This window comes from Lacerta agilis, chromosome 4, assembly GCF_009819535.1.
Source record: "Lacerta agilis isolate rLacAgi1 chromosome 4, rLacAgi1.pri, whole genome shotgun sequence".
Classification (NCBI taxonomy): domain Eukaryota; kingdom Metazoa; phylum Chordata; class Lepidosauria; order Squamata; family Lacertidae; genus Lacerta; species Lacerta agilis.
The window spans coordinates 30,734,329-30,755,637 of record NC_046315.1 but is presented as its reverse complement, the minus strand read 5'-3'; the positions used below and the strand labels follow the sequence as shown (position 1 = coordinate 30,755,637).

Genomic DNA, 21,309 nt, shown 5'->3' with positions numbered 1-21,309 from the left:
AGGGAGTGGTGCTAGGTGCCACTTATTTAGAAGCTGTCAGGCTTCATGTTGCAGATAACATGAAGATAACTCCCATCATCCCTAGCTAACAGGACCAGTGGTCATCTGGAGGGCCAAGTTTGCCTATGCCTGATTTATAGGATCCATAGGAACATGCCGTTAGCAAAGTCACATAAATTGTTTTGGTGCTGTTTTAGAACGATGCCTAAGAGGCTGCAGCAGGAGCTAATTTATGGAAGAATGCTAGCAGGGGTCTTGTTCTCTTTTTCATTTTATAAGATATTCTTGCCAATCCCAGTCTGTACACAGCAGTGGAATTTCTTCAGACTTGTGAAGGAGAATGATGGCCTAAATAAGCATTGGTTGCTGAGCTACTGGACTCAACATCAAGAAGGAAGAGCATTTGTTTTGGGTGGTCCAGGTCAGTAGAAAGTTGGAGCAATGAGATGAAATGAAATGAAGCAGAGTAAAATGTAGGCAGAATATCAGAAGTTTCTTAGAATTAGCTCCAGGAAATAAATGTTTGTTAAAAGTTTTGAAGACTGCGCGTTCAGTATTGTGTGACTGATATCTCCTTCCTGACTGACATTAGACTGGCACCTTTCTTGCCAAACTTCAGGCACATGGCAAAAACTTTCTTATTCCAGCAGGCATTTTAAGGTAATGTTTGCTTTGATTATGACTTTTTATTATTTTATTTGCTATATGATTTATTTTTATATACATTGCTTAGAAATGTAATTAAGCAATATATATAGGTCTTAAGCAGGACATTTGATTCTTCTGCTTGCTTTTAGATGGAGGCCCAAATAGTGCTTTAGAGATGAACCCAGTGGGTGGTATAGCCAGGAACATATTACTTCATTTCATACCCACATAACAAAACGTGTCCTTAAAAGATAGGTAGACTGTTGAACCAACAGCTTTACCTGTTGCTGTCTAAGAGGCAAAAGACATGCAGCTAGATCTGATGGGCTTGCTCATCCTCTTGTGTTTGTGGTTTTTATATATGGATTTAGAACGAGAGCCCAACTTATCCCCAAAACTCATGAAAGGTTACTGTTAACATGCCCCTCAAAGCTATGTTTCTGCCTGTCCGAAAGGCTTTATTGTAGCTAACAGCAATGCTTTCTTCCGGGGGGGGGGGTACTCAGGGGTACGCAGCACCGGCAATGTTTTTCCTTAGAAGAAGAGCACTGGCTAACAGGATTGTTGAAAGGTGCTGTCCATGTCGAGGGGGAAATTTTTTAGTTCTTAAGGAGGCAGGGGCCATGTTGAATCAACATCTTAGCTAGCCTAGCCATGCAATCCACTTGCTGTGCCTTTTCTTTGGCTATGTACCACACTTATTTCAAGTTTAACTTCTTCATCCCAGAAGAGCCAGGACAGTGAGTGTTCCTAATGTTATGGGGGAGAAGGATAATACTACATGGAAGTGCTGGTTGCCACCAGAAACAGTTGACTTAGAGCCTGCTGTGGGACAGACACCACTGCTGTGGAACAAGTAGGGACAAGGAAGAAATTTTATTCAGTTCACATTTAAGGGTGCATCTATCTAATTTACACTTTCCAGAACAATGCACAAACTGAAATTTGAAATATTCACTTCTCAGATTTTTGCAGGGCAGTTCTCTGCTGAAGTGGTTTGTACAGAAATGCATGTATGAAGACAAATGCAAAATGCAGAAACTGCTTTGAGGGGTTTTTTCCCCCTACAATCAAGACGTATATAAATTTTATGAAACAAATTTTTATAAAACAAATAAACAAATATGTTAGTGAAAATATACAAAATGCTTTATATTAGGGGAAACTGCTTTGCGAAAATGTGTATGTTCGGCAAAAGTACATACAAAAATATGTGTATTAGGAGAAATTGCACTAAAATGTTGGTAAATTTTCACAAGGACTTTAAAAAAAGGAGTGCAAACTTACATGGGTATGTGGAGAATTGAACTTAAAATTGAAAAATGATAAACCAAGAGAAACCAAAATGGACAGATTCAACCAAGAGAGTCAACAGCTAAAAAGAGGACGAAGTAAATACTTCCCACGTTAATTTTTTTTTGGGGGGGGGGAATCATAGCTCAATGGTAGAGCACATACTTTCAGTGCAACAGATTTCAGGTGCAATCCCTGGTATTTCCAGTTAAAAGGATCAATGAAATGCCTCAGAGAACTAATGCCAGTCAGAAAAGCATAACTGGGCTAAATGCGTTCTTGGTATGAGCTTTCGTGTGCATGCACACTTCTTCCAAGAACAAACTTAGTTGGTCTCTAAGGTGCTACTGGAAGGATTTTTTTTATTTTGTTTTGACTATGGCAGACCAACACAGCTACCTACCTGTAACTGGGCTAAATGGACAGTCTTGCCTGATATAAGGTAAATATTCCGTATTTCAATAGTGACAGATACTAAGACCACTAAGGCTGAAATCCTGAACACACTTTAAGAATATGCAAACGAAAGAGCCCTGCCAGATCAAACCAAAGGCCCATCTAGCCCAACATCCTGTTCATACAATAGCCAACCAGATGCTAATGGGAAACTCACAAGCAGGACCCAAGCACAACAAATAGCACTCTCTTGTTTGTGTTCTTCCACCACAACCAGTATTCAGTGCCGCACTGCTTAAGTCCCACTGTGCATAGTGAGCTTACTCCCAAGTAGAGATGTATAAGTTTGCTCTGTAAGGGGCATTTTACAGGGACATAAAGTGGTTGTGAAGGATAAAATGTCTTCCATCAGTGAAGTATCTGTAATGCAAAGCAGCCTTCCACAAGTAGGTAAAATCTGGCATACTTGATGTAATGAAGTGGGAACATGATCAGCCAGAAAAGACAAAGAAAGTGGGAAGGGAGAGTCAACTTGAAGATGAACTAAGGAAGCTGGCTAGTCTCTTTCATCTCATAGTCCAAGGGTTTGCTAAACCTATTAACATACTTGCATGAACCCCTCCCTAGCAACTAAGCAGAGAAGAGACAATTTGGTTCACTTCTGCTGAGGCAATGTGGCGGACAGGAGCAATGGGATTTGGTCTGACCTAGCAATTTTGTAGGTCACCATGCAGTCCATGGAATGTTTTGCGTTGCAGGGAAAGAAAGAGGCAGGTGTTTTTTTTGTTTTGTTTTTTGAAAAAGAAACTTCTATGAGGTGGGCTGAGGGGACTTAAAACACTGTGGAGATTTCCTGACATGCTCATTGAGGTGCCTCCCATAGATTTAAGTGCGGTAACCAGTGCATAGGTTGGTTGGTGGGAGATTTGTCTCCACCACCACCACCCCACATGATTTCTGGGGGATTCCTGACAGAAGTCATCAAGGCTGCCTTTTATCAGAGCTGTACACTTTAGTAAGTCTGTTATTGCTCACACACAATGTACTTCATGCCGGATTAATCCAACTATGATTCACACCCAGGATGTGAGCAGAAGGAGGGGAAGACAAGTTGAAAAGATTAGGAAAGTTAAACAACCTCACATCTTGAAAATGGAATTTATATTTTAAAATATAAACTTTAGAAGCAAAGAAACATTAAGCCTGCATCGTTCAAATTTCAAGTTTATTAAGCTGCAAAAAAGGGGAGGAGCACTGAACATAGCAACAAAGACAAACAGAAGGAAATAAATATATTACGAAGTCAATGAACATGGTAGACAAGGGCCAGTTAAAATGGCCATTCTTAACAGTGGTGGACTGTCTTTCTTTCTAGATTGTATTTTACACAGAGGCCAAGTTATCTGAATAATTTGCTACAAGCACAAATTGTGACTTACCATGCCTGCCATACAACACATTTTTGGAAGCCGCTTTCAGATGTTCTAGAATCTAGTGAATGTACATGGAAGAGAGAGACCCTGACCCTAATTTACAATATTTGCAGAGATTCTCCATAGTCACAACTATGCATACAGAAGATTCTCTCAGCTCATGGTTTTTACTTTTGAGGATAAAGTTGCTCAACTCTGCAGCACCTTGCAAGCCATGTTGCAAATCTAGTTGAGGTGCAGTGTCTTCCCATACTCTGTGGGACTGATTTCAGTTTATGAGGCTCGGTGCTGCGGACAAGACTCTTGCAATGATGCATGCCAGTTGGGAAGGGTTGACCAGATGGGTCCAGGCTGTGATGAATGTTTCTTTATGTGACAGAGTGGTGCCTTCTTCCATTAAACACTTGTGAAGAAGCCCACTCTAGACCCTATGGTTTATAACAACTACCACCTGCAAATACCAGGTGGTAGAGAAGGATATATTCCTGGAAGATATATACAGTGTTACCTGGGGTCAGGTGTGGTTTGGGGGCTGAATCATGACCCATATCGAGAGTGATATAGAGAGGATGTGACTCTGCTTCTGCTTCTCGGTCTCTTTGCAGCTCTTGATACCATTGACCATGGTATCCTTTTAGATTGGCTTTGTGGGATGTGTATTGGTGGTTCCAATCCTACCTACAAGGTCATGTCCAGAGTGTAGCATTGGGAAACTGTGTTTCAGCTCCATGGTCCTTAAACTATGATGTGCCACAGGGTACCATCTTGTCCCCAGTGCTGTTTGACATTTTCATCAAGCCACTGGGTCCTCCTTATGAACGCTTCGGGTAACTAACCCGGAAGAATTTTAGGGCAAAATGTGATCAATATGCTGATGACACACAACTCTACTTCCCATCAGGCACAGCCAACATGGCAAATGGTCAGGTATGATGGAACATCTATGGTCTAAAAGCACATAATGCAGCCACTTTGCTGAAGCTAAACAGTTCTCTGTGTGGTCAGTGCCTGGATGGAAGTCTGCTTGGGAAAGTTATATATTAGGGATGGGTAGCCTGTAGCCCTTCAGATGGCAGGCTGCTGAGCTCTACATCCAAGAACATAATGATCACTTCCTCAACTGAACCAGCAATGTTCCTTGTGGAGGAAGACTCTATGCCACCTACTTTTTCTGCAGCAGGTGGAGTTTTTTTTCTGATAAGAGCTTAGTTCTGTCCTGAAAGAAGATTTCAAACCTGAAACTAGAGAGTGTTCAGGATGGTTGAGTTGTTAATGCTTGCAGTTGTGTCAACCTCCCAGCACCTTCCAGCTGCCTACAGGCATATTAAAACATTTCCAGTTGGGTGAAAAGGTATCTGCCTTAGGTTTAAAAACCATGTGTAAGAAATATCTATCTTTAACTTTTTTTGTACTGTTTTAAACACTATTTTAGTTGTTCCTATGTCAGTCTGTTCTGCTTTCTTCAATAAAAATACCATGTTGTTTGATTTTTTTACACCAAGGCAGATCAGTCAGGATCAATCCACTAACGGAGGATTTGAAAACCCAACAAGACACTTTCGCAATGTGTAAATAAACTCCCACAGTTTCATTTACACAGCCCCCTCTGTCTTTATCTTCTCTAATTTCTTGTTTAATTTTCTCTTGCTTTTATGTCAAAAGATGTCTAATTCCTGAATCCCTTCTCTAAAACTCTTTTCTAATCTCTTCACTGACCAAACAAGGTTTTGTTTGTTTGTTTGTTTAATTCCGGAGAGAAACTATCCCATTTCCTATGGATTATCAAACTAACAAATAGCCTTATAACAAAAGTAAACAAAGTGAAACCAGCTTCTAAAGTCTTTAAGCTAAGGGCTTCTTATTCACTTCATTCTGAAAGTGATCCTTGCCTCTCTTATAGCAGTGGCAGTGACTTCTGAACACTTCTAATGCAGGCTGTCTCCCTCAGATTAGCTGGTCTTCATAATGAAATAATAAAAGTTCTCCTTAATCATCTCACCACCAACATGTTCTAGAGACCCCCAACACACCAACAATACATTTTTTTAAAAAGGCTTAAAAATGTATTCACTGGTAGACATTATAGACACATTACCCTACAGTTTTCATTCTCTGTTCGATTCTCACCCAGATTTTATTTTCATTTGAGTTATTGGTTGCCCAAACTCAATATTTGTTTTTCAATAGTTTAAAAATCAAACATTTTAGACAATATGAAATTCACGATTTGGGCCTTAAGCAAAGAAACCAACCCAGAGTGCTGAGAAAACCACAGAGAACTTTTTTTTAAAGTGGTAAATCAATACCGTACATTTCCACCTCTGAACTTCTGCTAGCTAGAAGCATGTAATTATTTGAGTTCCATTGTTAGAGATAAAAACAAATCACAAAATTCAGATCAGAATCTGACTTTGTCATAGTTTATGACTATTTCGATTTGGGGTTCTGATTTGGGGTGCAGTCTCTTGTTCCCTCCCCACTTCAACTATCCTGTTTATTTGCTCATTCAGAATTAGATGGCCTGGGAGGGTGAATAAATTCACCATAGCAGGATGTATGAGAATTCTCACTGGTACAACAGCCTGAATGAGCAAATTTAAAGGAGGCCGTTTCCCACTGAGGATCTTATCGAAACACCACTGTTCGATTTCTTTTCAGCACCATCTTTCATCTGGAGTGTTCCTGTGCCCCCCACCTTCAGCAGCACAATATCAAACAGCTGGAGTTTCGGCAGCTCTGAGGATGCAGAGTTTTGAAGTAACTGGGGAAGCAGAGAGAAGCCATCCATTTTTGAGCAGTGAGTTGAAAATCTTAAAACTCTGTTTTTGTTAATCAGTCACTGATGTTAAATAGATGTTAACACTGTGGAAAAAAAGGAAGCCTTTGTTAAAGGTTCAATCGACCGACCCTTTTAAAGGTGTATGGACAAAGTATAAATTAAAATCACAGAATATACAAGCCAGGGAAAATACTGATTATAAAATATGGTAATCCTGCATGCGAATCTAAACAAAATTAGAGGAACACAAAAGAAGAAAACGTTCAAGCCTTCCAACATACCAAAATTCCCCAAGCTCAAAATCTGAGATGATCTGATTCGTTTTGATGAAAGGTCATTTTGAAATATAACTACTTCATTTCTCATCTGTATAGCAGAAATTATGCTTCATTCCCGTTGTTAGACATTATAAGAGTTAGCGGTGATAGAAACAATAAGCTTTTATCTATATGTGGACAGGATGTGGAGATTTCCTGGTCCCACCTTGTTTTACATATGATGTAATATGCTTCAGACACACTCTTGCCTTCCAAGGCCGTGTCAGTACTATTGTAGTTTCAGATGCAAACCACATGCTCAGAAGTCAGTGTTAAAATGCTTACATGCAAGTTTAAACCTCCAAATAACAAAGCTTAGATGGTCAGAATGGCATTTAAGAACATAAACTTTTATGGAGAACTCATCCTGTTGTTAACTCATCCTGTTGCTGACATATGGAAGTGTTTACCTCCAAAATACCACAAAGAACACCACAGTATAACACACCTCTCAAGGATGCTGTAGTAGTAAATTTCTTGCATCAATGTGGGGTTGGACTTGATGACCTTTGAATCTCTTTCCATATGTTAGATTCTATGACCCAATGACTTCTTCTGTGCCTTGAATAGCTGAATGGTAGAGAGAGGCTTGCCAGGTGTTGCTTTCCCCATCATTTCAAAGTTATGGTGGGTGATGCTTCATCTATTGAATTTATTTCTACCATGCATCTAGCGAAGGCGTGGGAATAGTCTTCCAAGACAGAAGCTGGGAATTATTGTGGGGATAAGATCCACCAAGGAGCTTATACAGGGCAAGTGTCAACAATGAAAACTCAGAAGTTGCTGATACTGGACATTCTCTGGTATCTTAACAATTTGTTTTGAATGCAGAAAAATCATTGCCCTTCACACACTTAAAGAAACAACACATTACAACAGAAGAGGGGTAGGGTGTGTGGGGGGGGAGACACAATAGTGAGCACATTTCCAAGAATCCACCACAAAGATTGTACATACTTGTCAGACACCCTGGCTGATTCACTTGTAGCTTACCTCTTTACTTTTGTTGTTAATCCTAGTTAATCCCCACTCCTACAGTAGGATTGAACCCTGGGAAGCTATACTGTACCAGAAAGGCAAGAAAAATCAGTGACTAGTAGAGACAACATTCTAGGTGTGAATATCTGCCCTGGGCTATTAAACTGATTGAAGTTCTAGGAGGCCATTGGCATGGCACTCTAACATGAAATAACTTTGAATGGTGGGTGAGAGGGTTACAAATTCTGGCATTACCTAGAACTCATTCCACACTTGGGTGTGTTTATTTATTTATTTATTTAAAAAAGCAGGAGATTTTCTGCAATAATCTCAAGGAAGGTATCTATGTACAAGAGACTTCACCCACACCATGGATTTGAAGCACATTAAGTGCACACTTGAAGCACACAGCTTCCCTCAAAAGAATCCTATGAAATATAGTTTGTTAAGGGTGCTGGGAACTGTAAACTCTGTGAGGGGTAAACTATGACTCCCAGGATTTTTTGGGGGGGAAGTCATGTGCTTTAAATGTATGTTGTGGATGTGAACAATGTCCCAATAGATGTTCAGTATAGACCAGTGTGGGGAACCTGTGGCTGTCCAGCTGTTGCTGTATTATAACTCACATCATCACTGACCATTAGCCACACTGGCTGAGGTTGATGAGAGTTATAGTTCAATAACCTCTGGAGGGCCACTGGTTCCCCACCACTGCTGTAGACCAACTAAGATTTATCAGACTTGATCTTAGAAGCCTGCCAAACTCTTGTGGGCTTACAATTCTGAACATACATTGTTTCACAGAGCAGGGATCCATGTGCTACCTACCATGAGAGGATTGTAGACAGCTAGCCGGCAGTGCAAAACGTTTATGTGAATCTGCTTTCAAGAATTGTGACATGTGAAACCCCACTAGTTAGTTTAATGAGGTTTTTCTATTCTAAGCAAATCACTTAAACACAACAGAAACTCTGAAGAAAACATAGGAAAGTACCTTAGGCCAGATTAGATTGTTCATCTAGTGCAGCATTGTCCCACTTGAGAAATTCAACACAAATAAGGTGGAAAATTTTGAGTCCACTCACGCAAATAGAAACTAATACCAACATAAAAAAGACTTTCTATGAATGTGAATACTGTACACACATTACTGTGTTTGTGAACAGTACAGGGAAGGAGGAATCTCTAACATGGTTCATCTTTATTCCCACCAATACAGTCTGTTTTTTTTGTGCGTACTGAGGTGTTTCATATTTATATATCTTTTAAAAGTGTTGCCTAAACTACCTTATTTAAAATAATCACCACCGCCATCAAAAAGAGCTTCCACTCCAGTAAGGGAACAAAAATGTTGTTTTATCACCTTCCATAGAAAACATTAAAGCAGAAAAAAAATTCTGCTTCAGGTCTTATTATTTGTTTTCCCTGGATCTTTTTCAAAGTTTTGATTCCTGGGTAATGCAAGTTAATGTGCACACAACTGGTGCCTCTTTTTGCAATGTTCTAGTTGTGTTATGTAGAAAAACATCTCTGTCTCCCATCCTAGAGAATCAAAGGCATGAAGCAGCTTTGCAAGCTGAATCACTTTCAAAGTCAGCACATGGAACTCAAGTTAATAAGGGTGGGAAGGTAAATAGACTACAAACTTGTTCATTAAAGAAAGTTCAGATTATACTCCCTCACCCTAAACAGTTAGGAGTGTGGGCTCATCCAAACTTCCACTTGTCCTGTGCCTAACAAGTACAGGTTCAAGCGGTTTTCCCTTTGCCCTGCGCCACTTTCTGCTGTAAAACCCGCTTTTTAGCAATAAATCGGAACGAATGGCAATTCATGGGAAACCCTATTGAAGTTTGTTCTGATACAGCGTTAAAGATTGGGTTTCCTGGGGGGAAAGCGGCAGAGCAAACAGGTGTGACTAAGTCCTGCATAATAATAATAATAATAATAATAATAATAATAATAATAATAATAATAATTTATTTATACACACACACACCCATCTGGCTGGGTTTCCCCAGCCACTCTGGGCAGCTCCCAACAGATTATTAAAAATGCATTTAAACAAAAGTCATTAAAAACTTCCCTAAACAGAACTGCGTTCAGATGTTTTCTAAAAGTTAGGTAGCTGTTAATTTCCTTGACATCTGATGGGAGGGCGTTCCACAGGGTGGGCACCACTGAGAAGGCCCTCTGCCTGGTTCCTTGTAACCTCACTTCTTGCAGTGAGGGAATTGCCAGAAGGCCCTCGGCGCTGGACCTCAGTGTCCAGGCTGAATGATGGGGGTGGAGACGCTTCTTCAGGTATACTGGGCCAAGATCTAGCCTGTCTCCCGCTTAAAATAAGCTGTGAGCCACATTTATTTGAACATGGATTCCCCAAACCCTGTGATCCAAATTCTGCTTTCAAATAGGATCTCGATGGGTATCATGTGGTCAAGGAGATACTGTGCTCAAACAAATACACCATCTCTGCATTCAAAACCACTTATATTTATATCAATTATTGGGCAAGTTATTTTGTTCTAAAATGGAGTCAACTTACTCCATGTTTTACTTTAAAATCTCATTGAGGTTTTTCACGACTAGTAGGATAACACAGCTCTTATCCTTGTTTTGTGATTGACTCTACTCATGGCCAGGGCATGGACCAAGCTATACTTGGAAGTCCTGAGACTACTTAGAATTTGGTCGTAGACCAAGTGAGTTACATACTTGACCAGATGTCACCTATTGAGGTCTGAAACAGTTTCACAAAAGTCTGGTAATTTTATTCTGGGTTTTAAAACCTTTATGTGAGTTGGAATAAATTAAGCAGGATAATGAAATGAGTTTTAGTCTTGCACTTCACTATCAGTATCAGCCTACTAGAATCTCAAAGGAATCCCTCTCCTAAGATTTAGCCATGTTTTCAACCTCCTGTGAGGCTTCACTAGAAGTGGAGAAATGGGTGGATGGACATACAGCTTAGAGCAGTTTGGTGGGGTGTTCCCCCAGCCCCTTTCTAATTGCAAGATTTTATTTTTTAATTTTTTCGTGGCCAGGTCTCATGATCTGAAGACAGAAGTGTGTAAGAATGCAAGAAGAGCTCTATTGGATCAGATCAAAGTGTCAAGTGATACACATTGGGGCAAAAACTCCAAATTTCACACATAGGCACATGGGTCTGAACTGACGGTGACAGATGAAACCTTGGAGTCTTAGCTCAATGAAGATGCTGAACCAGTGTGTGGCAGCTATGAAGAAGACAAATGCCATGCTAGGGTTCATTAGGAAAGGGATTGAAAGTAAAAGTGGCAATATCATAATGCCTTTACACAAATCTGTGGCATGACTGCACTTCGAATATTGTATATTGTTCTGGTTGTCCCATCTCAAAAAGGATATTGTAGAGATGGAAAAGTTTCAGAAAAGAGCAACCAATGATCAAAGGATTGGAGCAACCTCCCATGAGGAGAGGTTACAATTTTAGGAGCTTTTTAGTTAAAAGAAAAGGTGAGTAAAGGGGGACAGGATAGTGGTGTATACAATCATACACTGTGTGCAGAAAGTGGACAGAGAGACGTTCTCTCTCTCTCTCTCATAATTCTAGAACTTGGGGACATCAAATGAAGCTGAATGTTGGAAGATTCATTATAGAAAAAGGAAATACTTCCTCATACAGTGCATTGATAAACGATGGAATTTGCTCCCACAAGAGATGGTGATAGCCACCAACTAGGATGGCTTAAAGAGGATAAGACAAATTCATGAAGCATAAAGGCAGGGTGGCTATGTTCAGCTTCCGTTCAGAGCAGTATGCTTTCTGAATACCAGTTGTTGGGAATTGTAAGTGTTGTACCCAGGTACTGCTTGCGGGCTTTCTGGTAGATGACTATAAAAACAGGTTGTTGGCCTAGATGGGTTCTTATGCCTAATAGCCATTGATAGACTAACCTCCATGAATTTGCCTAATATCCTTTTAAAGTCATTCTAAACCAATGACCATCGCCATCATGACCTGAATTCCATAGGTCCAGGATAAGTTGCCATATCAGATGGAGAAATCTGATTAAGAAATACTTTATTTTGTCACTTCTGAATCTACCACCAATTTCACTGGGTGACCCTGAGAGTGCTTCTGGACAGTTGCTGTTTTCCAGTGGGATTCAGTCACATACCTCCAAGGGCAGCTTGGGCAATTAAAGAGCATTTCATGCTCTTGTATAACAATCCTTCCCCCTGCCATTACATATTTTGCAAGGAAAAAAAATTATGGGGAAACACACTGGAAAGTGTGGAATGACAGTTGCTTGACACAATGCTGTATAACCCTCCCAGAGACACATCAGAATGAATTAGTCAGCATTGTCTAACCACCCTGTGAACTTTGTGCAAACAAATCAGGATGAATGCATAATAAGTGGGTCCTGTGGAAGTGGCCTGAGTTCTTATGGGAGAAGAAGAAATTCTTTCTATCAACCCTTTACAACCTAGCCAGATGTGTGGGGTATAAATAATAAAAATATTATTATTATTTCTAACCCTCCATCATGTTTTCACCTTAGCTGGCCTCCCCCTTGCATTATGGCCCTGCAAGCAAATCAGGGAATGCTAGAGAGTTTGAATATAATCTAACCTTTGCATAAACTTTGTGCAAGCAAAACTGGTCGACCGCTCACTCAGTGAACAGGTCCTTTGGACCTGCCTACACTATCAAACTCCCTGTGCAACCTGTCCCCTCTTGTTGGCTGCTGCACCCTCCCTATCCTTGTCCATAGCTTGTAATATGCCATAACTACGTTGTTTAAATTTATAAAAAAATAACTTAAGATGCCCTGGGGAAAGACGCAATGGCCCTCAGTTCAGAATGTGGCAGCTAGACTGGTGACTGGGAGTGGCCGCCGAGACCATATAACACTGGTCCTGAAAGATCTTCATTGGCTCCCAGTACGTTTCCAAGCACAATTCATAGTGTTGGTGCTGACCTTTAAACGGCCTTGGTCCTGTATACCTGAAGGAGCATCTCCACCCCCATTGTCCACACTAAGGTGCAGTGCCGAGGGCCTTCCGGCAGTTCCCTCACTGCGAGAAGTGAGGTTACAGGGAACCAGGCAGAGGGCCTTCTCGGTAGTGGCACCTGCCCTGTGGAACGCCCTCCCAGATGACAAGGCAATAAGCAACTATTTTACTTTTAAAAGACAACTGAAGGCAGCCCTGTTTAGGGAAGTTTTTAATGTTTTTAATATTCGGCTGAAAGCCGTCCAGAGTGGCTGGGGAAACCCAGCCAAATGGGCAGGGTATAAATAAATTATTATTATTATTATTATTATTATTATTATTATTATTATTATTATTATTATTATTTAGTTCTACAATCTCATATACGCAATGCACACCCGCCAACCCAACGTTCAACAACGTACTTATGTGCAATATAGGGGGGCTTCTGTTAGTGGTGCTAACTTTCCAGGACAAGGGGAAGTAACTTGTTTAGTAGGAGCCAAATCTAGGCAACCTCGTGGGTCCGCCGCCCCCCCCCCCCAACAGCGCGGCAGATTGTTCCGAGTGATCTGCCCTCTCCACATCCCTGCCTAAACAGCCTGCTGTGATCAGTGTAGTGTGCTCTAAAAAATGAGTCTCCGCTATAGTTAAAGACGCTGCTCCTGACTCCCCCTCGCCTCGTTACACCCCCTCCCAGCCCAGCACTGATGAATAGCGATCGGGAGCTTTGACGGAGGACTGCCACATACCAACTGCAGAAAGCAAAGGGGTGGTATGGGGAGGGAGGGAGGGAGGGAGAGACCCTCCTCCTTTCTTTGCAAAACTTTTCAGCCCAACTTTCCCAGCTTCCGCTTCTCTCGGATTGGCGAGGCCGTGACTGGCGGGGGTGTCGGTTTTCCTATGCGATCCGCTGAAACATCACCTTCCCTTCTTTAAACCTCAGGTGCAAGAGGGCGATCTGCTCTCATCCCGCTCCGGACTACTTCTGGGGGAGAGAAGGTGCAGTGATTGCTTGGCTACTTTTCTTTTTCTTTCCCCCCTGGCAGTTCCAGTTCCCCCTTTCCCCTTCTGCGGCTCCTCCCCTTTCCCCTCCTCCTCCGCAAGGGGAGGCGGGGGCAGGAATGGGAGGCTTCGGAGCCGGGTTAGCAAAAAGAAGGGAATTGTTTGAGAGTTCAGTCATCCAAAAAACCTTCTTCCATATGGAGGCTCTGGCTGCCTCGATCCCAGTGGCTTTCTCGGCTCTCTGCAGTTTCTTCTTCCTCTTCCGCTCAGCTTTGTAGGGAAGCTGCGGACTCTTCCTAAAAGCAGCCAGCTCCCAAGTACAACAACCTCCCTTTCTCCCTTAAACCTCCTCCATCCAGATTCTCAACATCAGCTTTATTTTGGTGAGTGCCTAGTTGAACTGCCCGGGTTGGGACCTCCCCAGTCTTGGGGTTTGGGGTTCTTTGTTGCTCTTTCTTTCCTTCTCTTTAAAAACTCCCTTCTTTCCCTTTCCCCTTTTCTTTTTCGGTAACCGCTCTCCCTTCGGCATCATCAGAGATCTTGGGTGAGGGAAGCAGCAGCAGCAGCAACAAAACAACCGCAAAGTTTGATTTTTAAACAAAACCAAACAAAACCGAGGAGCAAAACAAAGTCATAGGCTTCCCCGTGTAAGAGTAATCTGTGCTGCTGGGAATTTGGGAAGACAGAACCGGGATGTTTGGTTGGCTGCCTTTTTTTGGAGGGGGGGGGAGATGTAGGATGAGTTTGATAGTTTATAAGAAGTCATGATTTCCCCATGGTTCTTTTAACTTCCTCTGGTTTGTGCAGGTTTGTTTTTCACTGGGCAGGTGAGATTTGCAGCCTGGCTGTTTCACTTTTTCGCCATCATCCTGGCAGTAATGGAGGACCTGGCAATTGCTCTGTACAATTCAGCTCCAGCTCTTTGCCAAAAGTCCCCCAGAGATTGCAATGTTGTTGTTTTTAAAAAAAGAGAGAAATAAACTTTCTTTATCATCTTAGTTCGGGCTTGTAAGGCAACCTAGGAAATGCCTTGTAGCAAGCCTGCATCAGTAGGGTAGTTTTATTTAAAAGTTTTTAGAAACTTGAAAAGATTTGGGGGGGGAGCATGTAAATGCTGCAGCATCTTTTGCTTGTGACAATGCAGGCTGCTGCAACACAGAGAATGCATGAATGAGTTTGCTCAGAGTAAACAAGTTGGTTGTCTGCATCTGCCTGTTCAACTGCTTATTTTTGTAAACTTTTTGTTTCCATCTTTAAATGAAAAAGAAATTGGCGGTAGTAAGTAGAAAAGTATTTTAGAGGATTTTATATCTTAGATGCCTTGTTTTGGTTGTAAGATTTTGTCAGAGACTTGTGATTGAGAGGTAAAAGTTATTTGCAGGAACATCCCAGTTCAGCTTTTCAAGAGGATATTTAACACTTGCTAATAAAGTGGGGAGAATCCTCAAGTAGCAAAATTTATGTAAACACCTTTGGCATAATCCAGCTGCCGTTAAGCCCTTTTAAGATTTAGAGATTTCATTGGAAGAGAGTTCTGCACCTGCTTAATTCTCCAGTTGGTTTCAGTAGGTCAAAAAGGTGCTTAATGTTGGCTGGGTTGTAACCTTGGTGTTCTTGAGAAATACTTCCAAGAGCCCTCATTTCTGAAATACTTCAGTTAACTGAAAACTCTTACTAACATTTTAGTTTTTTAAAAAATTGTATGTCCATATATTGTAATTGTATATAGCAAAGCTGTATTGATATTGTGCTTATGTTAAACTTGTAAAAGTTCTAGGTAAAATGGGATTTTTCTGTGAATTATGGTATGACAAATCTAATTTTGAAAAACTTTCTTATGTTTTTTATGATCCCATCCCTATTACTTTTAAGACTACAAACCTGCAGCTCATCCTATATGTACGTAAAACTCCCTATGATTTTTTGGAAATTAAACATATCTATTATAGTTTGTTTAAGCAAAGGAAAAAATAAGATAATATTTATGTGAAAGATGCATAGCTGGAAGCCAAGAGCTGTTCACCACCCTCTGTTTAGCTTTTCAGGTTCCCAACCACTTTCTTAATGAAACCTGTAGAAGATGGTTATGTCCAGGCACAATGTCCTTGCTTGTAGCTAAAGAGTAAAGTTTAAACTGCATGTGGCTGTTTCTAACAAGGATTCAGATATTATGACAGCTATCCAGGAGATTTGTGTCTATTTAGGTGTGGATTTACCTCTCTGTGGTTTGTGTAATGGAACTGAATTGTCCTATATCAATGTACCACATGTTCTGTTGGGGTTCATTGTGCAAAATTTGGCCATTGTTTTAATAATCAAATGTTTCCCCAGCTATTTGTTTTTTAATGTGTATGTCTGTTTTTGTTGATAACTGATTTTTGGAACATCACTGGCTTAGTCTGAAAGAATGAGAGTCATAAAATAGAGAGAGTTTTTATTGGTCCTGCATCTGTTGTTGAACTGGTACATACTTGCTGAATAAATCTCAGAGGCACAACCCTTTTTAAGGTAGAGTTGACCCATAAAGAACACCACCCTAACTACTTTTAACCAGTGAAGGGTGTGTGTGTGTGTGTATTCTTCCTTTTCATCCTAATCCCCTCTCTCACACACACACAAAATATGTTGCTTCCTGTTAATAATAAACCTTCCCAGACCCTTTCCGTAATGTCTTCTTTAAAATTTGCCACTTAGAAATGTAGATTCTGCTCCCACTAATTCCCCACTAGCTGCAGAGTGCAGGTTCCAGCTTTTACTATTTGCATTTAAGTCTTCAGTTTGTAGTTTGTTTCCAGTCCAGCGGTTCCACTGCAGTGACTAATGAAGGTCCACAATGTGAGAATGTGGCAGTTTGAAACAGACCCTAGCTCTTTCTTCCAGAGATTGTATAGGGAAGGCATAGACAGTTGGGAGTTTGAGGTAGGAGTGGTATACATTCCTGCGTACAAAGCACATGATCTGGAAAGTCTATTCCTTGCTCAAGCTGACTTCTATGATTCTTTTCTACCCACAAACCTGTGATGATAACATATATCTAACTCATGAATGCAAATCATTATTGCATTCATCACAACTTGCAATAATAAATAACTGCAGCCACAATCATGTGAAAGAGAAGTTGTTAAACCAGTCACTTCAGTTGATAAAGAAAGGTTAGTAGTATTGAGATGCTGAAAATTTAGCTACAGCAAAAGAGTGAGTCAGTTTTCTGATTGATTTACACCCATCTTTAATTCCTAGAAAGGAGGAGTAACCAAAACACTTTCTTTATATAGGCTGGCAAAGGAAACAAGCACAACCCATATATATTTTAAAACACTCTCTACCTTTATAGCTTAAGGGCTTGTTTGTGGTGAGTAGCTTAAGGCCATGCCTATAACAGCTATATGGATAGGCAGAACATTGGTTGGTAGAGGGGGGGTACACTTGGGGAAGCTCTTTATCTTGGCATGTTTTTGGCTCCCAAAGGTGATGAGAGACTTGTGCCATTGACTTCAGTAGGAGTCATAATAAGTTGGTATGAATCTGGAAGGTATGGTATGAATCTGGAAGTCTCCCTGTTAGTGATGGTGTTGGTGAGTTCAGCTTGTGAACTTTTTTAAGATTGCTTCTTCATACTGAATAGCCTTCCTTGATATTCATTTTACAGGCTAAACTGATCTTGGAGGATTGCTTTATCAGTCTTTTGCATGGTGGTAAATTGAACTTTGCAAAGTTGCAAAATGGAACTTTCTAGACAAAAACAATTAAGCATATTAAAAGGTCAATGCATAATAATCCTATCTTAGCAACAGGTGTTGGCTGCTTCTGATGAAAAGCTCTGAGACTCCTTAATTTAGCTACACTTTCTTTTTAAAAATATTTTATTAAGGGTTTTCTTGTTTTACAAAGGTATATGCAATGTCTCTCTTGTATTTTTCCATGTAACGTTTTTACACATCAGTTTCATTTGTTGAGACATTAGGAAGAGAAAGGGGGGAGAAAGGTGGGCAGAATGGAGAGTTGGGTGGGGTGGGGTGGGGATGTTTCTATTTTACTTAATATATGTAGGGTTTGGTGTCAGCGTCCTTTGTGCAGCTTCTTTGTTGATCGCTTGTGTTCCTTTGGTGGTGAGAGAGGTCTGGGTTAGCGTAGGGTGTGGTTGTTCATTTGTGGTTGGCTGTGGTGGTCTTTGGTTTCCTGTGTGAGTGGGGTGGGTGAGTGTTTTTGATCAGGCCAGCTATATTGATTTGTATGCTGTTGGTAGATTTTTGTCATTGTCTTTTTGGGCTGTGTGTGTGATGAAGGGGAACCATACTGGGGTGAAATTGTCTTCTTCCGTTTGTCCCCGTGTCAGTTTCAGCTTACTGGTTAGTTTTTCTAGTAGGGCTGTTTCCCATATTACTTGGTACCATTGGTCCATGCTTACACCTGACAAGTCTCTCCAGTGTCTGGTTATGATGTTTCTGGCTGCCGAGAGTAAGTGGGTTATGAGTTCTTTGTGGTGTAAGTGGGCATTGTTGTCTTGGAAGATGTTTAGTAGGACCAATTCTGTGGTGATTTCTAGCACTTGCTTGGTTATCTTACCTATTTCTTGTATGATTGTTGTCTAGAATAGTTGGATTTTGGGGCACTCCCACCACATGTGGAGGTAAGTGCCTGTGGAGGTGCACCCTCTCCAGCAGTTATGTGAGGTTCCTGGGCATATTAGCGCTAATTTTCTTGGCGTTAGGTACCACCTGTGGGTTAGTTTCAGGGCAAGTTCTTTTCATTGATATGGATTTAAAGGGGGGTTTAGACCACATTCTAGTCCATTGGGTGGGGTTGATTTCATATCCTATGTCCTCCTCCCATTGTTTTTTGATTGCGTTTAGGGGGTTCGTGGGATTTTTAAGTAGTAATTTGTATATTGCGGATACCATCCCTCTGCCATGTCCTTTTGTCGTTAGGATGAGGTTTTCGAAGGCTGTCAGGGGTCTAGTTGCTGCTGATTTTACTGCTGGGTTGTTTAAGAGGGCATGTAATTGATGTTGTGCTAACCAGGGAATTTGGGTGTCTTCTAGCTTGTCTTGCATTTCCTGTGTTGACTTTCAAGGGATCATACAGAAATCCAGTATTCAGTACATTCATAGTATAACTACAAATACATGTTTAATGTTAGGTCTGAATGAGGTCACTGTTACAGACATTGCTAAATGTGTTCTAGCTGTGATCTTGGTATGGGTGTTGGCTTTGGTCACATTACCCTCTGACAACAGAATGGTGTATGGGTGGGGAGCTTGTGGTCCAACAGATGTTGCTGGCCTACAACTCACATCTTCTCTGACCATTGGCCATGCTAACTGAGGCTGATGGGAGTTGAAGTCCAGCAACATCTGGAGGGCTACAGGTTCCCCACCATGAACTTCTTAGTCGTGGCACCTAAGTTGCAACTTCCTGCTTAAGACATTTCATCTTTCAGTTTCCTTGCTAACTCTCAGGAAGACTTTATTTCAAAGAGCTTTAGTCTGAACTTTTCCAGTTGAAAAACTGATGATGGTGCCTGTGTATATTTTGATAGATTTTACTCATTGTTTGATTTCTTAATGTTGAAAACCAGTTTTGCTGCAGATTGGTACAGAACTTTAATGATAACTTTTAACCCATTGAGCTTCCATCTACAAACACCAAAATCTCCAAAGTTGATAGCCTTCATATGACCATATACTGTGATAATGTGTTATTACAAGTGATGATTCAGCAAATTGGGGAAATTTCGTGAGGCAAATAAACCTTCGTCTTGCTTAATAATTTTGTATTTGTGAAAGGAACAGATCTTCATGTTGCCTTGCATCTTTCTGCAAAGACTCTGGCAGGAGAGTTTGTTTCTGCAGATTTTACTGAGTCATGTTTTAAGGTGTATAGAGTTAACATTTTAAATACTACAGCTTACAATAGTATTAGGAGTTTATTTTCTTTCACAGCATCACATTGCAGAGGTCCATTTCCATAATAACAGTGAAACCATGGTTAAGCATTCAAGAGTAGGCCACAAAACCATGCAGACCTTCCTGCTGTAATGCAGTTATTCCCAATCTTGGTTAAAATTAACATAAGTCTGCTTGTAAATTAATGTTGAGAACCCATTTTTAGTCCCCTTCTGCGTTGCCAGTCAGATGGAGAAGATAGATATGGTTAGATTATTTGCATATATTCCCCAGTGACGTTGGAATGTACTATGGTTACTGTGCAGTGTGTGTGTTTGTGTGTGTGAGAGAGAGAAGAGAGCTGTGTCTTTAGTGCAGGGATGAAGTGTCTGTGATTCTGCAGATGTTGCTGGACTACAATTCCCATTATCCCTAACCATTGGCCAGACCGAAAGCAAATATAATCCAGCATTTTGTTCTCGCATTGACCAACCAGATGCCTCTGGGAAGCCAACAAGCAGGGCATGAGTGCAACAGCATGCTACCATATACTTTTAAACTACAACTATCATCCCTTCTGACCACTGGCCATGTGGGCTGCAGCTGATGGGAGTTGTAGTCTAACAGTTGTAGCAGGCTACCCCTGTGTTATGTATGGTCATGCTACATGCATGATGATCGGGCTCACATGATCCCCTCTTCTCCTCTGATGCAATTTTGAGGGGGAGATTGGAAGTACCTGCTTCTTCAAAACTTACCAGAATTCCTTGTTAATGTCTGAACTTTGGGATCTCTGGTTATTTTGAACTATGGTTAATGAACTAGCCAGGATCCTAAACAACAGTTTAATCCTGGCTTGTTTGAACTAACTAGAGTTTCACAAGTGTGAATATTATGGGGAGCTCTGGTTTGTTTAAAAGTAATTCCCATGTGGAGAGGAGGAGAGGGAATGAATAGTGTGTGAGCCTTAGATTCATTAGCATCGATTGGAAGAGAGATGGTGCCAATGTAGGTGTTCTGGGAAGGTGCCTTTGTGCTCTGTGGGTTGGCAGCATGTCAGTTCTGTCGTGTACTTTGACAAATGGAGATTCAAACCATTAATGCCTGAGTTTGTATAGTCTTCTCAGAGGAGTGTACCTCTTCAGTTTTCATATAGGAAACCACTTGTTTGAAACAAGTCAAAATGTATCACTTCAAAAAGAAGACTTGCTTTCATGTCTTCTTTCAGATGTGGTACATTATGGTGTGCGGAGATTGTACTAAAGCATTAGAGGATTATGCATAGCTGAATTGGCCCTGAGGATGGTCAGCTGACGATCTTGAGCAGGTAGGCAACTGACTTAGACTTTTAGCCAATAGCTGCACAGAGAGACCATTGTAATCTTCAGTCACCCCCTTCCTCCTATCCCGGATGACTGACTCCTACATCTTCTCTCTGTTAAACAATTCCTTCAAATTCCCCACTCCGAAAAGCAAAGTTGGCCTTATCTTTAGAGAAGCTTTTGAATGCCAACATTTGAGGGTTGGGAGCAGGAAAGAGCAATGACATCAAATCCATTAGTCAATTTTTAGCACAGTTGCCAAAGAAAATGTTTTTT

General features: G+C 40.9%; 1 protein-coding gene across 4 annotated transcripts in view; it reads left to right on the top strand.

Annotated features, from left to right (window-relative positions):
* The first annotated feature begins 5,279 nt into the window (after nucleotides 1–5,279).
* BOC (BOC cell adhesion associated, oncogene regulated) overlaps nucleotides 5,280–21,309 on the top strand; it is a 71,926-nt gene continuing 55,896 nt past the window's right edge. For 2 of the 4 annotated variants that reach the window (XM_033146566.1, XM_033146563.1), the window contains exon 1: nucleotides 13,946–14,209. The gene's annotated coding sequence lies outside the window, so the exon portion shown is untranslated. Of the gene's footprint in view, nucleotides 5,339–6,428; nucleotides 6,568–13,711; nucleotides 13,824–13,945; nucleotides 14,210–21,309 lie in introns of those variants that run through there. The other 2 variants (XM_033146564.1, XM_033146565.1) reach the window with 2 other exon arrangements.